Below are 18,487 nucleotides of genomic sequence, written 5' to 3'. Positions count from 1 at the left end.
GAGTTGAACTACAAGCCCCTTGCCTTTCAAACATACGCACAACAGGCACACATAAATTTTAAGACATCAATTATAGATAACTTGCACCTCCTTTGGTGTACTTTTGGTCTCAATTTCAACCGTCACTTGATAATTTGGTTTTTAAAACATGAGATACTCTTCTTCTTTTTTTGGAAACACACACACCCAAAGGAGAGGAAAAAAGGTTTTGTGTGTAGTAAAACTTGCCTCACACTTCCTTAAAAGTTACCATAGTTTTTTAATAGAGTTGTGGTATACCTTTGTATTAAAACATGGGATACTTGACTAAACGTTGGATTTGGTTTTTAAAACATGGAATACTTGACTAAATAAGCAAATATAAAAGAGTCAAAAACCAGATCAAGGCCTATGAATAATATTATCTGCAGTTATGTTTGGAATACTGGTATCACCCATCAGAATCTAAGACAAATTGTACATTACTTATGAGTTAACATAATGGTCAATATCTAGTGGGTTCCAATTAGCTCAACTGTTAAAGTCTCTGATAGTTACATAAGAGATCTGGGGTTCAATCCTCGCTTACACCAAAAACTGATTGGTATCTTGGTCTGATGATAAAGAGCTATCATCAGGAGCGGACGCCATAGGTTGAAACTCTCTCTCAATAAAAAAAACATAATGGTCAATATTTGTTTTATTTTCTTCCAAAAATATCCATAACAAATACTCAGCCAATATCTACAATCTATTATTATGTATCCGGCACATCAAGCAACATTTTTTCAGTCCCCCAAGAGTGGGGATAAAATGAAACAAACAAACCATTGAGACCACAGCAGCTTGTGCTTTTGTCAACTTTAGAGTCCATTTGATTTGGAAGATGGAAAATTTGGAGGATAGAAAATTGTGGGAGGATGGAAAAAATTTAGTTTTCCCTCATTTATATTTAGTTGGAAGGGTGGAAAAGTGAAAGGATGGAAAACTTTTTTGTTTGGTTAAGATAAAAAATGAGAGGAAGAAAAATAAGGTCGATATAAATTTATCATTATATCCTTCCTAAATATATAAACAAAAAGTAACACATTTATTATTAAAAAAAAATCGTATGGACACTTTAATTTTTTTTTATTTATTTATAAAATAAGCAAATGCTAAAAGGATATTAAAAAAAAAAGATAAAAACAAACAAAAAGAACCAATGTGTACTATCCAAAATTTTATCCACAAAAAAAAAAAAAAAACAAACAAACAAACAAAACCAAAACCAAAACCAAAACCAAAATCACACCAACGTGAACATACTATGCAAAACCAGAAGAAATTTTATCCACGCAAAAAATAAAAATAAAAAACCGGAAAGACAAAAAGTTGGCTATTGGATGGAGAAGGGCAATTTTGTCCAACACACATCTTCCTCATTTTCTCTCTCATTTTCTCTCAATTTTGGAGATATTGAATTTTGGTGGGCCCAGAGAGAAAATAGTTGGGCCCCACCACTTTTCTCTTCCCCTCTCCCTCCCAACCAAACAGGCTTCCTATTCATTTTCCCTCCTATTTTCCACTCTATTTTTTTTCCATCTTCCTTAAAATCCACCCAACCAAATATACCCTTAATTACATAGAATAAAAATTATGAGAATGGAAATACTAAGAAAGTGTCATTCCCCATCCAAAATTAATCAACCCTATGAGAAATACATGTAGGGAATTTCCACGAATTCCTAAACCTGTGAGAAACAAAAAATAAAGAAAACACACGGCAAAGAAAATAATCACACATACAAGATAGTATTTACGTGGTTCAGCAATTTGCCTACGTCCACCGAGTTCATGGATTTCACTATTATTAGGGGAAAAATACAAAGTGCAGCTATAGTTCTTTTTACTCTCTCAAAACCGACTACGCAAAACTCTAATCACAAAAAACTGCGTTTTCTACATCCTGCACACAGGATTCACAATGGGCTACAAAACGGGGAATGACACGCAACATCCTGCGTTTTATACATCCTACGTTTCATACATCCTCCGCTCCATGGACTAAGTCTCAGAAAATCTCTCATTAAAAACCACGCAACATTATTCGGGTCGAGTCGGGTCGGGTCAGGTTGTCAACCGGATCAAACATAAACTAGGCTTCACAAAGCCCAACAATACAATTGACACTTAACATCGATATTGTACTAATGTCAGTTCTAAATGACAGGGAACTTATATTTACGATTGTTTACAGTTTTCAATCCATAAACAAGGGCTATCTGAGTGCTAGAATAGAAGTTCCACCACCTACTAATATAGACTGATTTTGGAAAGCACCTTGTCTAGTCAAACTATCAAGGATATATTTCTGTGAATGATGCTTCCTTAACAGACCATCATGATTGGCTTTTATGTTGACCAGACTCAAGCTTCGTCGTTGTCTTGTTTAGCTTTGCTCTGCTTCAACGCAAAAATGATGGTTGCTGAGGTAATGGTAGCATTACAGAATAACTGTTAAGCATGAGACCTATTGTAGCCATTGTTGGTCGATTTGCAAGATTTTCTTGAATGCATAATAAGCCAATATGGATGCACCTAATAACTTCATTTCTAGAATAAGAATTTCTCAGAGAGGGATCCAACAATTCCAAGGGTGTTCCATTCGTCCATTGTTTCCAAGCCTGCAGAAACTCGTTAAAAATGCGATGTTCATCTTTCTTCATCACGACCACAACCAAAATAATTTCTAAGTACCCCAAAATTAAAATATCTACTTCATATTTGTTGGGGAAAAATCCTAACCCCCTCTAGGTCTATGTGTGAATTAAAATATATAACTACCGAGTAATAGTAATATTATGGAAACAAAAATTTCAGCAAGCACCACATAAATACAACCACACAGGGACACCAAATCTTACATGAAAAATCCTCTAGTGTAGAGGGAAAAACCACGGGGCAGCATCGAAAAATATCCACTATGAAATAGAGATTACAACTATTAAGTTTATGCTAAACTTGAGTCCACAATAAATTGGATATACAACAAATAAATCTCAAGAAGTAAATACAATCTCACCACAAAGCCAGTAGCAAAATATTCCTTTGAATACTCCAACTCTCCATAGTTGTAGCATTCAAAAACTCCATAAGAACTCCACCAATTTATCTTTTGTGTGTGTAACTTGAGCAAAGAAAAATGTTTCCTTTTTCTTTTTCACTCTCTCAGACTCTCACTGTGTTTCTCTCTATCTCTTCACTCGGGCTACACCTTTCAAGCTAAAGCTCTCTCTGTTCTGTATTTCTTGCTCACTCTAGAACTCACACAAAATGGCTGAATATTTCTCTCTGTTTTCTTCAACTCTCCACTAGGCCGAATGGCCTTAGTTTCTTTCTTTTCTTTTTCTTCAACGTGTTCAACACCTTTGCTCAGCTTTGCATCACTTCTCATTAAGAGAAGTTAAACTTCTCACAAATCTTGGTCATTTCTCAATAAATGAGAAAGCAAGCTTTGAAGACTTTTGGAGCTTTGAAGACTTTTGGAACAAGCTCATAAATGAGCTTTGACAATTATGTGTGATGGAATCCAAGGGTGTCACATGCATGCAACAATCTCCCCCTCCAGCACACTACGGAGAAGATCTTCAATCCAAGTCTTCAGTTAGAATTCATGCCGACCAACCCGACACAAAGATTTAGCTTCTCTCTAGAAACAACCTTGGTCAACATGTCAACTGGATTTTCATCTGTGTGAATCTTCTCTAATTCAAATGACTATTGTTCAACAACTATTCTCAACCAATTGTATCTCACCTCAATTTGCTTCAAGCGTGAATGGTACATAGAATTCTTGCCTAAGTCTATAGCACTTTGACTATCACAATTAACTACATACCCATCTTGCTTTAAACCCAATTCTTGGAGAAACCGTTTCAACCAAAGCATCTCTTTACCTACTTCATTAGCTGCAATATACTCAGCCTCAGTTGTAGATAAGGCAACACACTTTTGCAATCTTGACTGCCATGACTCAACTCCCCCTGCAAAAGTAAATAAATACTCTGATGTAGATTTCATACCATTAAGGTCACCTGCCCAATCTGCATCTACATAACCCTCCAAAACTGGTTTAATATCACCAAAAGTCAAGCACAATTTAGAGCTACCTCTCAAGTACTTGAAAATCCACTTCACTGCTTCCCAATGATCTTTACCAAGATTAATCATGAACCTACTGACAACACCAACTGCATGAGCAATATCTGGTCGTGTGCAAACCATAGCATACATCAAACTCCCAACTGCTGAGGAATAAATAGTTGATGCTATGTCTTTTTTCTCTTCCTTGGATGAAGAACAAGATTTCTTTCTTAGCTTGAAGTAAGCACCAAGAGGTGTATTGACTAGCTTGGCATGCTTCATTTTGAACCTTTCAAGAACCCGCTCAATATATTTCTCTTGTGATAACCATAGCTTTTTAGCTTTCCTGTCACGTAGAATCTGCATACCCAAAATTTGTCTTGCAGGACCCAAGTCTTTCATATCAAATGACTTGAACAAGTCCTTCTTCAAATTTTCAATCACACTTGCATCTTATCCTATTATCAACATATCATCTATATATAGCAGAAGAATAACAAATTTAACATTGGGAAATTTTCTGACATACACACAATGATTTGCATTTGTCCTTGTGTACCCGTGACCCACCATGAATGAGTCAAACTTCTTGTACCACTATCTTGGAGCTTGCTTCAAGCCATACAAACTCTTCCTTAACTTGCAAACCATTTGTTCTTTCCCTTTCACTTTGAATCCCTCTGGCTAATCCACGTAGATTTCTTCTTTTAAATCACCATGAAGAAAAGCAGTCTTCACATCAAGTTGCTCAAGCTCAAGATCCAAGCTAACTACTAATCCTAGAACAACCCGAATGGAACTCATCTTGACTACTGGAGAGAATATCTCGTCAAATTCATTCCCTTGTTTCTGACTGAAACTCTTGACCACCAATCGAGCTTTATACTTCACTAACTTGTCACCATCTTTCTTCAGCTTGAACACCCATTTGTTTTTTAATACCTTCTTGCCTTTAGGAAGTTCCACTAAGTCATAAGTTTTATTCTTGTTTAAAGAATTCATCTCTTCATGCATATCCTTCAACCAACTTTTCTTATCCTTATTAGACTGTAATTCCTAAAAGCTTTCTAGCTCCCCTTCTTCAGTAATCATAGTATAGTCAGAAGTGGGATATCTAGTTGATGGATGACACTCTCTAGTAGACCTTTTCACTTGAGGTCTACCATTTCTAGTGGAGGAGGCTGCTCCCCCTGCTCAATTCCATTTGTATCTGTCACATCATCACCATCAACACCTGCTGGCTCATCAGCATTAAATTCAGTTGGATCATCACCGTAATTCTCATCTTGTACCTCTTCCCTATTTATGGCATTATCTAAGGAAGAAGAGGTAGGTGTAAGATCATGAACACCTTCAACTGTAGCTTTAGGCTTTTCAGTTTTCTCAAATTCTGCCAAGTTTTCATTCCCATGAAAAACCACATCTCGACTTTTGATCATTTTCTTTTCCTTTGGATCTCATAACTTATAGCCAAATTCTACATCTCCATATCCAACAAATATACAAGGAGTGGATTTGCAATCAAGCTTCGATCTTTGTTCCTTAAGCACATGTACAAATGCCTTGCACCCAAATACCTTCAAGTGAGAGTAAGAAACATTTTTTCCTATTTATACTCTTTCTGGAATATCAAAACCCAAAGGAACTGATGGAGGTCTATTAATTAGGTAGCATGCAGTCACAACAGCTTCACCCCAGAATGACTTAGGCAGTTTAGCCATTCTCAACATACATCTGATCTTCTCAACAATAGTGCGGTTCATCCTTTCTGCCACACCACTTTGCTATGGGGTATCAGGAACTGTCTTCTCATGTCTAATGCCTTTCTCAGAGCAGTAACTCTTGAATTCATTAGATGTGTATTCACATCCATTATCACTACAAAGACACTTCAAAGGCTTCCTTTTCTCTTTTTCCACCATGGCATGGAATTTCTTGAAGTGCTCAAATACATGGTCTTTTGTTTTCAAAACATAAACCTACACCTTTCGTGAAACATCATCAATAAATGTAACAAAATATTTATTGCCACCTAAAGTCTCAACATCAATTGGACCACATGCATCAAAATAAACAAGATCTAATACATTGGGTTTTCTAGTAGAGGGTATATTAAATGAAACTCTATGCTATTTACCAAATAAACAAAAGTCACAAGGATTTAGTGACGTACCTTTGGCAAAGGGAATGAGAGACTTCTTTGTCAAAATCTGCAACCCTTTTTCACTCATGTGAGCCAGCCGCCTATGCCATAAGTTAGGCGAAGAATCCTCTTGAGCTGCACTAACAACATCCTTGCACAACTTTACTTGTGTCTTGTAAAGTGTATAACAAATTTTCCCTCTAACAAAAACCAATGATCCTTTGCTAAGCCTCCATTTTCCATCACGAAAATAATTGTCATAACCTTCTTTATCAAGAACATGAGTGGAAATCAAATTTAGGCGAATATCCGGAACATGTCTCACATCCTTCAAAATCAAGGTGTATCCAGTGTTAGCTCTAACACAAATTTCACCAATTCCCACAATGTCGGCATAACTATCATTGTCCATCTTCACTCTCCCAAAGTTTCCCGCTTTGTATGAAGTGAATAACTCCTTTCTTGGAGTGACATGGCAGGAAGCAGCTGAATCAATCACCCATTCAACATAAGGATCTGAAATTGTACAACAAGCATCTTGCCCTATGGCTAGAACCTCATCTTCTAACACTATAACAACAGTGGTATTCTCATCATCCGTCTTTATTTGATTTTTATCCTCTTTCTATTTGTTCTTCCAAGCCTTGCAATTCCTTTTTATGTGACCTTCTTTATCACAGTAAAAATACTTGAATTTTCCTTTTGATTCTAACCGACTTCTGGATTTACCTCGCCCTTTAGAACTTCTACTCTTACTTCTCCCCCTATTCTCTGTGACAAGAGCATGTGCAATAACCTTGCCCATCTCCTTTCTTCTAGTTTCTTCATTAAGCAAACTATCTTCAAGCATGGCAAGTTGTAACACACCATTCGGAGTAGAATTACTAAGTAACACTACCAAAGTCTCCAAACTGTCAGGTAAGGAACTCAGAAGTAATAAAGCTTGCAACTCATCATCTATTTAAACTTCATTGTAACCATCTGATTAATCAAGTCTTGGAACTCACTAAGGTGCTCGGCAATGGACTTACCCTCCTTAAGCTTCAAATTCACAAGCTTTCTAGCAATTAAAGCTTTATTTTGAGCTGTTTTTCTTTCATAAAAACTCCTTAATTTTTCCCAAAGAGCCTCTGCATTTGTTTCATGAGACACATGGTGAAAAACACTATCATCGATGCATTGTCTAATACACCCGATAGTATTTCTATTTAATTTCTCACAGTCTCTATCTGACATATCACTAGGCTTGGCACTATCACTCTCAATAGGGTCATGCAAATCCTTGCAATAAAGAACATCCTCCATCATCGGCTTCCATATCGAATAATTCGATAACAAGAGTTTAACCATAGTATTCATAGCCATATTCTCCATTTAATCCAACACAAGACAGTCAAACCTAAGCAACCAAAAGCTCTAATACCACTTGTTGGAGAAAAATCCTAACCCCCTCTAGGTTTATGGGTGAATTAAAATATATAACTACCAAGTAATAGCAATAGCAATATTATGGAAACAAAAATTTTCGCAATCACCACATAAACACAACCACACAAGAACACCAAATCTTACGTGGAATACCCTTTAATATAGAGGGAAAAACCACGAGGCAGCTCCGAAAAATATCCACTATGAAATAGAGATTACAACTATCAAGTTTATGCTAAACTTGAGTTCACAATAAATTGGATATACAACAAATAAATCTCAAGGAGTAAATACAATCTCACCACAAAGTCAATAGCAAAATCTTCCTCTGAATACTCTAACTCTCCATGGTTGTAGCATTCAAAAACTCCATGAGAACTCAACCAATTTATCTTCCTTATGTGTAACTTGAGCAAAGAAACATGTCTCCTTTTTCTTTTTCACTTTCTCACACTCTCACTGTGTTTCTCTCTATCTCTTCACTCAGGCTGCACCTCTTAAGCTGAAGCTCTCTCTTTCTTGCTCACTCTGGAACTCACACAAAATGGTCGAATATTGCTCTCAGCTCTCCACTAGGCCGAACGGCCTTAGTTTCTTTCTTTTCTTTTTCTTCAATGTGTTCAACACCCTTGCTCAGCTTTGCATCACTTCTCATTAAGAGAAGTTAGACTTCTCACAAGTCTTGGTCATTTCTCAATAAATGAGAAAGCAAGCTTTGAAGACTTTGGAGCTTTGAAGACTTTTGGAACAAGCTCATACATGAGCTTTGACAAATATGTGTGATGGAATCCAAGGGTGTCACATGCACCCAACAATACTTACATAACTCAAGAGTTCCTCAACAAGTTCTGATTGATGGAAATGTGTATTCTTTTTGCCCCACTTATAATCTATAGATCCAAGGCTCCAAAACTAAACACATCGGAGTTTAAAAAATATTGTCCATGCATAGTATACTCCAGAGATATATAACCACTACAATCAAGAACCATAAAAATAAATAATAAATAAATAACTAAGTAAAAAATGTGAAGAAAAATTCAAAAGGTCAATCATAGTATCAAATTTGTAAATTTTGAAACATCTCATGCTATTCAATGTCCTAAGATAATCTCTCTGACACTCTTTACAGCATTGCTATTTACACAAGTTAGAGCATGGATTGGCTGTGTTAAAGTAATTATATATATTATTCATTTCAATAAATCTAGAACGTAATAAGAAATAAATAAATTTGTTAATTTTGATTATTCAAAGACATATATAATGATTAAAAACTTACAATGTTCCAACAATTCTATTTGTATTTGCTTGAGTTTGGTCTTCTGCAAATATCACTACAAAACACGCAGGTCTTAGGCCGCGTTTTTTTCAGCCGCGTTTATAAAAACGCGGCCTAAGACCCGACTTGGGCTGCGTTTCTGAGAAACGCACCCACAGCACCTATATTATGGCCGCGTGTGTTGAACGTAGCCCAAGCCCAACCCTGTAGCTGCGTTTTTTGGTTCTCCAGCCGCGTTTTTCTGGAATGGGCTGAAGCCGCATTTTTAAAACGCGGCTTTAGACCCATCTGAAATAAATATATATTTTTTTAATGTATGTCTTGAAGTCGCGTTTTTAAAACGCGGCTCTAGGTCTGTCCTAAAGCCGCGTTTGTTCAAAAACGCGGCCATAGTTAACCCTGAAGCTGCGTTTTTTAAACGCGGCTTCAAGAATCCCTGAAGCAGCGTTTTAAAATACGGGGCTAAAAACCCTACTATAAATAGTTTAGAAAAAATCGCGGAAGCCCAAAAAACAGCCTTGCTTTGTCTAAAGCCCTTCTAACCCGATTCCCTCAAGACCCAACTCGAACTCAATCCTCCCCACCCGACACCGCCCGCGCCGTCGTTCACCACAGCATCATCACTGACCTCCAGACCACGCGCCGCGGCACCGCCTTCACCCTCACCCACACCGAAGTTTGAGGCGGCGGCAAAAAGCCTTACCCTCAAAAAAATAAAATAAAAACCCCTAAGGCACTGAATCTCCACCACCGATCGTACACACCAGCGTTGCCTTGGGTCTCTCCCTCTCTCTCTCCAACTCTCAATCTCACTCAAGACATTAACAGGGCCAACTAACAGTAAGTTTTTTAAATTGATTGTTTTGATTTTTGTTTTAGGGTTTCCATTTTTGTTTTAGGGTTTCGATTTTTGGTTTAGGGTTTTGATTTTAGGTTTAGGGTTTCGATTTTGTGATTGTAGGGTTCGATTTTGTGATTGTAGGGTTTCGATTTTAGGTTTAGGGTTTCAATTTTGTGATTGTAGGGTTCGATTTTGTGATTGTAGGGTTTCGATTTTAGGTTTAGGGTTTTGATTTTAGGTTTAGGGTTTCGATTTTGTGATTGTAGGGTTCGATTTTGTGATTGTAGGGTTTCGATTTTAGGTTTAGGGTTTTGATTTTAGGTTTAGGGTTTCGATTTTGTGATTGTAGGGTTTCGATTTTGTGATTGTAGGGTTTCAATTTTAGGTTTAGGATTTTGATTTTAGGTTTAGGGTTTTGATTTTGGGTTTAGGGTTTTGACTAACAGTAATTTTCTTCCAAATTTTGGGTTTAAGGTGATTATGATCTCAAATAGAATAGAATGGCAGAAAAATTAATATGGAAGTGGTGAAATTTTTTTTTTTATTTGAATTGGTTTTGGTTTAGGCTTAGGTTTGGGCATGTGATTTTTACACTTCATTGTAATTTCTTTTATTCTTTCATTGGATTGTAGAATTGCCGCACAATACATAACATAAGCACTTGTAGAATGTCTTCAGGTTTTTTTTAAAAATAAAATTTGGGCGTTTATTAATATTTAGTTTTGCATATTTTGGTTGGCTGGTTTTAATTTACCTAATTAGGTTAGATTCGGTTTTTTTAAGGTTTTGATTTAGTCTCACACTTTATTTGGTTGGCCTTACCATATGGTTCTGTGGTCCAATGCTATCTTTGTTCAATAGTCCCGCCATGGAGTAGATGAATCTAGTTGGGGGGGTCCGTTGTTACTAAATGCTCACCATTAATAGTTTGAACTGGCTTCATCTTCCATCACAGCTTTAATTTACAGCTTCATGTATACTGTAATATGTCAATGCCCTTTTGGAAGGGAAAAAAGTCAAAAACTGATCTATGTCCAACGCTGTTCCAATAATAAATAAATAAATAATCAAGTACTATAAAGTTTGACTTGATTAAATAATGGAATAAACTGGTTTATAATTGATGGGTCAGTGTAAATTATTTTAATTCTGATATAGTATTGCATGCATGAACATCATCTAAAAGACTAAAAACACAAATTTGGGCATCATGATTCTGATTTAAAGGCATTATTCCAATTTTTTATTATTAAAATATTAGATTCATTGTTGTCTGTATAAATCTACTAGTAGTGATTACTATATGATAGGTTAAAACTCTCATACAGTGGCATCTCGTGGAAGTGAGTGTATTAGCTAATTAAAAAATCCTCGAAATTATTGGAGCAAATTTACTTTGATTATTAATTACCCATGAGGCCAATGAGTTATAAGCTACACATCTGAATGCTTGCTACTTAAATTTCCTACAATACCTATCAAAAAAAAAATCCTACAATAAATTATACTAAATGATTTGTGAAACTCATGATTTGTGAAGTGGAAATATATATAATGGGAAATTTATTATTCGTCAATATTGAAAATGCTGTCGAGGATGGTGGCTTATTTATTTTTGGAATTGAAGATAGACAGATGGTGACCTATATTAAGGTTTAGGATTTTTGTCTGAGAAAATATAAATATGAAACTTTAGAATTATTGTTGAACCATATAAAATTTTTCGTGTTGATTTTCTTTTCCTTCTCTCTTTATCTCTCATTATTGTTTCTAAAATATAAAAAAATAAAAAAAATAAAAACCAAAGAGCACCCATGGTTTGGATTTTTTTTTTTTAATTGGACCTCTTTAATGGCTAAGATCTTCTCAAAAAAAATTAAATAGCTATAATGATATAAACAAAATCTGAAATTTTTGGGTTCATATTGTGATCTAACAAAACATTACTAGCTTTGACATCACGATGAATAATTTTAAATCGAGAATCTTCTTGAAGATAAAGAATCTCTCGAGCAATTACTTCTATAATCTTGTAACCGTTTTGACCGATTCAATTCTCCTTGCTTTGCTGGTTCTATAATTTTGTCATAATTTAATACTCAAGTTAGGAATGAGATTCAAATGGACAAGGAGATAATTTCATTCAATTTGAAAACAAAATTTTATTCTCATTATTTCTTAGAATTTCAGCTCCTTGGCATTGATTCAATGTGAGAAGTTCATCACAAGTGAATTTTGAAGGATTTTTTAAGTGATTAGAATTGTTACTCTGATGCTAATCACACTAGACATAAAACTAAGGAAGAAAAATAGCTGGATACAAGTTCAGATGGGCCTAACCAAATAAAATGTGATCGAGGCTTTTGTTGGGCACATATTCATAAATGAGCAACTTATCTTCTCCTCCCAAACAAAATCCTTAGTCTCGTTAGATTTCTGCGTTGAAGTTTGACTACCAATACAACTTCATTCTTAAATTCTACTGCACCCTGCCCAGATCTTACAGATAATCTTTTCACAGCTATTTGTTCTCCATTGGGAAGGGTACCCTGAAAATATATTTGAACCAAGGTTAAACAATTTTTCTCATTGAACTTCAGTATTAACTAAATTGTGCCTTGTAAACGGCACCAAATCCTCCTTCACCTATCTTATCATCATCTGAGAACTTGTTTATGGCAACTTCAATTATATCCAGGTCAAATTGCAAGGACTCTACATTTGGAATTTCGACTTCACCTAGACAACAAACAGTAATAAAATGGTTTTTAAAATAAATTTTCAATTTAAATTGTTTATAGTTATACCACAGAGACCAAAAAAGAAAAAAGAAAAGTGATCAGATAATCTTTTATTCTTCACCATTTTCCTCAGGTAAAGTATTGAACTTCCTGCTTGCTCTCCTACGAAGGAAGCAACAGCCAAAGAAGAACAGAACCACAGAAACAGCAATTGGGATAGCAATGGCAACAATTGGTAGCGATAACATTTTGTTTTCTCCTGCATACAACGATATGCATCATTCACTTAGAAAGTTAGATATTTCATCATGAGAAATACTCCTTTAATTTCCAAAATTGCCTCTTGATTTTTCCTTAACAGTTTGTCTCTCATTTTTCCATAACCATTTGTGCCTAATGTCGTTCCATAACGTTTGTGCCTTTGTATCTTTCACTTTCTAGAATTTTCTTTTATAACTCGAACAGCCATTAGACTAAAGACAACTCTTGTAATTCCACTTAGTTAGAAACTATATAAAAAAGAAGTAGACGTGTGGTTTGAATGAGAGAGTGAAAAAAGTGTAAAGAGTGAGAGAACAAAGTGTAGAGAGTTCTCAAGGCAGCAGCCTAACGTTATCTAGCATGTGAGAAAAAGTATTGAAAAGTGCTCAAGGGCGCTGCAGCATTATTTATGAGAGTTTTGCGAAAGGTCGAAGCCTTATTTGTGGGAGTTTTGTACAAGGCCGAAGCCTTGTCCATATTCATCCCCTCTTTCTTGTGAGTGTTTATTTTGTTATTCTTCCTATTAAGACTTTGCAAAGGCAACAAAATGGTATCCAAACTTCTGCTATTCCAACATTTGATATTAATAACAACATATTTTATGTACTTAATATAACAGAGCTATCTAAGTTTTTTTCTCTCGCAAGTGTAGAACTCAATCCAGCCGGACATATTACATGGTCTAAAATGGCTAAAAATCACAGGTCTGGAAAAATAATGTTGTCTATTACCGTACCTGCAGGAGTAAGAGGAGGAACTAGAGGTGAAGCAGATGTGACGTTGTAAAATGGGTACATGTTGTGAAAAATCAGTGAAACAATTTGTTTACACAAAGTTTAAAAAATAATAATAATAATAAAATAAAATGACACAAAAAATTTACATAATTCGAAAATATACTTACATCCATAAGAGACAACAGAATAAAGTTTTACTATAATTTTAGAGATTACAACAATAACTTGAAGACACTCTCATACAAACTTAAATCTCAAATACATCATTAATTCTCTCACAAGTAAATAAAAAACACCCTATTAACAAGAGTTGTAGAACACTTTTAACTTTCTATCTCTAGAATGCACACACCGAAGTTCTTTGCCATCCGTATCTCATGTCTTGGCTCTCATTTACTCCACCACTGTTTATAGCTAAAGTTCAGCCAAACATCAATAGTTTCAGCACATGAAACTTATCAAGTCAAAAGAAGGTGGCCAGTATTTATTGCCAATGGAGTCATACATTTCAGATACAAGGTGAAGCATGTATTTGGTTTGCATGTCAGCTACTCCTTGCCTTTTTGACAATTCCTGAAGACAACATTTAATGCAAGCTACGTGTATTTCTTCATGCATGATATTTGGTTGTCATCCAAACTTTCTGACATAGGCATGCAAGCCACTTAATGGCTTGTTGGCTAATGGCAAACCACTAAGTTTGACAATTTAAGCCATTCCAACAGTACGGTTCATATCTAATATTAAAACTTGGGAGCAGAGAACTCTTCCACCTTCTTTTCCATTACAACACTATAAATTCTGCGCGAGGGCTTCTAGGCGAAAAAAAAAAAAAAAAAAAAGTACAAAAGCAAAAGTTAGATGGACTTCAACTAGGCCTAAAGGTGCACAAAGTAAAAGGCATCTTGTACAGTAGCTGGTAATCTTTTAAAAAATGCTAATAACATAATTTTTATTATAATTGGATCATATAATAAACTGTGAGTGTGATAACGCCTTAAAATGTATATTTGTTATATATTTATATGGGCGTTATATTCTTATTACTATGCTTAATTTGTATAATTAAGCTATGATTTGCATTAGTTTCTATTATTAATCTTTACATAATTTCTTAAATAAGATGTCATTTATTGTGTGTAATTTTCTATTTTTAGGAAATCATGTGAGAAATATGAGTTTACATGAATTTGTGAGAGAATGGAGGCCAAACTAAAATTAAATGGAGCTAAAGGACCATGCTTAAATGTCTAAAGAAGTGCAACTAGAGTGTTTGGATCGTCTATCATGATTGAAAGCTTTAAATAGGGAAAGAAATCAAAGAGGCAGAATCTGAAAAGGAAAAATCTGATTTGAGCACTGATCAGTATTTTGGGTGTATCTCTCTCTTCAAAAATCCAATTGACATAAGGCCGGATGGGTTGGAAACTTAAATATCTACAACTTTCCAGTTTTGAGTTTTTCATAATTCTCAATTTTTGAAGGTCGAAATTAACTCACAAGTTACAGCTGTAAACCTGGACGGAAATTAAAATAGTAAAAGTTTTATTTTTCTTTAGACACTTAGACTTTAGGATTTTGAAGAGAGGCTGGGAGAACTAATTTTGAGGCAGAGAAAACCTTGTATTTTCCTTTCTCTAATGGCAACCTAAACTCTTTGCTAGGACTAGGGGTTATGTTTCTTTTATACGGTATGAATATTCAATGTGATTCTTTCTAAGATTTTATCAACAACATATTTGATTGTTCAATTAGATTTCTTTTAATGTATTAGTTCTTCCATGCTTTCAATAAGTTCAATCATGTTTTTCTTATTGTTTAGATGAATTTCTAATAGTTTCAAATAGAAATTAGGTTTTCAAGTGAATGGGTTTTTCTGAAAACTTTTCTAACCGCATTATTAATCGAGGTTATCATGCGCTCTTGAATTGTCTCAATTCAACCGAATTATAAGTTTTTAATTGCATAAGAGAAATCAATTATGAAATATATATTTTCTTAGATCACAAAGAATCTCATATCAATATAGAGAAACATCCCGATACCCTAGTATTTACATTATTGATTTAAATCAGTTTTATTATTATTCTTGTTAACAATCATCAAGTAAAAGTATTTTTCTTCTTCACCCAGATTGTTATTTTATTATATTGTCTTTGAATTTACTCTGCTCCTTGTGGTTCGACCTTGGTACTCCAAGAATTATATTGCTACGATCTCCTGCACTTGGGAGTGAGCAAGCAATTTTGGCGCCATTGCCGAGGAGCTGTTGCGTGTTCAAAGGCAATTTTTTTTTTTTTGGAGCAAAGCATAGCTGGTGGAAATTCTTCTATTGGTAACTTTGTTCCATTTTTTTCCCTTATTTTGTTTTTATTTTTTCTGTTTGTTTTTATTTTATTTCATTTGATTGTGTATTCATTGTTGCATAAGCATTTGAGTTAGAAACGAGAGAGGCAGATTAGAAATTTTCGAAACATACTTTGGTAATCTTTTTGACACACCTTCACCTTCATCTTCTTCATCAATCATGGGTGATGAAACATGTAATAATCATGAGGAGAATAGAAGAATTATGTATGAATTGTTACATCCCACACAAAATTCTGTTCCTTCATGCATCATGTGTTCCTCCTAATGCACCACATGTATAATTGAAATAAGGTTTATTAGCAATAATTCCTGACTTTAGGGGACAAGAAAATGAAAATCATTATGTCCATGTTAGAGCTTTTGAAGAGGTAATTAGTAGTTTCTATGCACAAAATGTTATCGAGACTGCTAAGTTACGTTTCTTTCCTTTTTCTTTTAAGGATAAGGTAAGAAGTTGGCTTTACACCTTGAAACCTAAGTCTATAGGTAGTTGGGGGGAGATGGCCAAAGAGTTTTTTAAGAAACATTTTCCTGGCCCTAAAGTCTAGCAAGTAAAAAGAATGATAGCTAGTTTTTTCCAAGGAGAAAATGAGACCTAATACCAAGCTTAGGAAAGGTACAAAGATCTTTTCAATTTCTGCCCAACTTATGGGTATGAAGATTGGAGGTTAGTTAGCTATTTTTATGAAGGGCTTACACCTTGGGACCGACAGTTTGTTCAACTCTCATGCGGAGGAGACTTTTTACAAAAAGAACCCGAAGATGCAATGGATTATTTTGATGAGATAGCTGAAAACTCTAACACATGGACTGGACGTAGCCCTATAGACTCCACTAATAAGACTAGAACTAACACTACCACTTCTAGTGGAAGTGTTTTCAAATTGAGGGAAGATGATAACATGAGTGCAAAAATCAACATGTTAACTAAAGAAATTGAGGCACTCAAAATGAAAGGAAGTAAGAGTATTAATGCTACCTTTAGAGAGGACCCAATGGAGTTGTGTGAAATTTGTCATGAGATAAGCCATGCTACAAATGAATGTGCATCACTTTCATCATTCTTAAATGTGCCAGAAGAACAAGTACATGCATTTAATTCATATTGACCAAATAATTCTTCATATTCTAACAATTATATTCCAAATATGTGAAACCATCCGTATTTGAGTTATAAGAGTGACAATGTGTTGAATCCTCCTGCTCCAAGGAATTTTAATTCACTACATGCATCATCATCATCTAGACCTTCCTTGGAGGATGCACTTACTACTTTCATTCAAAGGCAAAGTGAGCAAAATAAAAAGTTTGAATCCATGCTCACTAGGCTAGATGAAGAGGTAAGAGAGACCAAGAGTCATGTAACTAGGCTTAAAAATTTATTGAGTGGGATAGAGAGAGGGAAGCTTCCTTCACAAACTCAACCCAATCCCATCAATCAAAATCTAAAAATTGGTTCTAAGGATAAACGTGAGGAAGTAAAAGCTGTGACCATTTTGAAGAGTGGCAAATAGGTTGATAAAAGTGCTCATTTAATAACTAAGAAATTTAAGGAGACCCCAGTTGAGAAAGAGAAGGATGAAACAGAGTCACTTGAATTTGGTGAAATTGAACAATGCCCAATCCCTCCACAGTTTCCACAAGCCTTAAAATTACCTAGGAAATTGGACAGTGTATTTGAGATATTAGAGCTTTTGCATCAAGTCAAGATAAAATTGTCATTATTGCATGTTATCAAGCAAATGCCTGCATATGCCAAGGTAATTAAAGACCTATGCACCATCAAGAGAAAGCATCATGTGAAGAAGACCGCATTCCTAACAGAGTGGTAGAATAAAAGTAATGGGTTCACAACATTGCCAATCACGACTTATTATGTAAACAAGTTGTAACAAAAGTTGTATGTGGTCCTAGCATTAGGACAATCATTTACTAAAATGCGTCAATTGAATGTTGCATGTCAGTCGCAACATGTGACCCACATGTTGTGAGTGGGCAGATAATAATAGCATCAAACAAAAGGATTCTATCTACAAAACCTATAGTTGTCCATTTAACCTAGAGACCCAATGAACCTACTCAACCCGAATCGACAGGTTGGGATTCAAAAGGCGGTTGGAGGTAGTTATCTTTGTCCAAAACTCAACTACAATGGATTGAATGTCAGATTTCCCCTTTAGGAACTGACTGAACCCAACATGTTCAATATTGTCATCTTCCTCTTTTTTCCTAACGATTTATCTTACCAAATCTAGCATATAGATCTCGAGTTTCTCCCTAACATTTTATTGACTTTAACTGCCACCCATTAAGACCTGAGCCACCCAAACCACCATTCATTTTGAGTCAATAACAGCTTATGCTCTTCCCCACCCTAAATGTTTGAGTTGAGTTCATGTTATGCACAAATTTAGCCCAAACTGACCTATGTACACCCTCAACACCCTAAAAATGAAAGTGAGAATAGGCCCATATGCCTTAAAATGCTTGTCTTTCTTCTTGTGTCAAATTTCTAAGAGATCAAATTAATATATAAAAGGCAAACATTTGCTTTAAACTAAGTAGCAGTAATTCCTGCAA

This window comes from Castanea sativa, chromosome 5, assembly GCF_040712315.1.
Source record: "Castanea sativa cultivar Marrone di Chiusa Pesio chromosome 5, ASM4071231v1".
In the NCBI taxonomy this organism is placed as follows: domain Eukaryota; kingdom Viridiplantae; phylum Streptophyta; class Magnoliopsida; order Fagales; family Fagaceae; genus Castanea; species Castanea sativa.
This window is presented reverse-complemented; position numbering follows the sequence as displayed.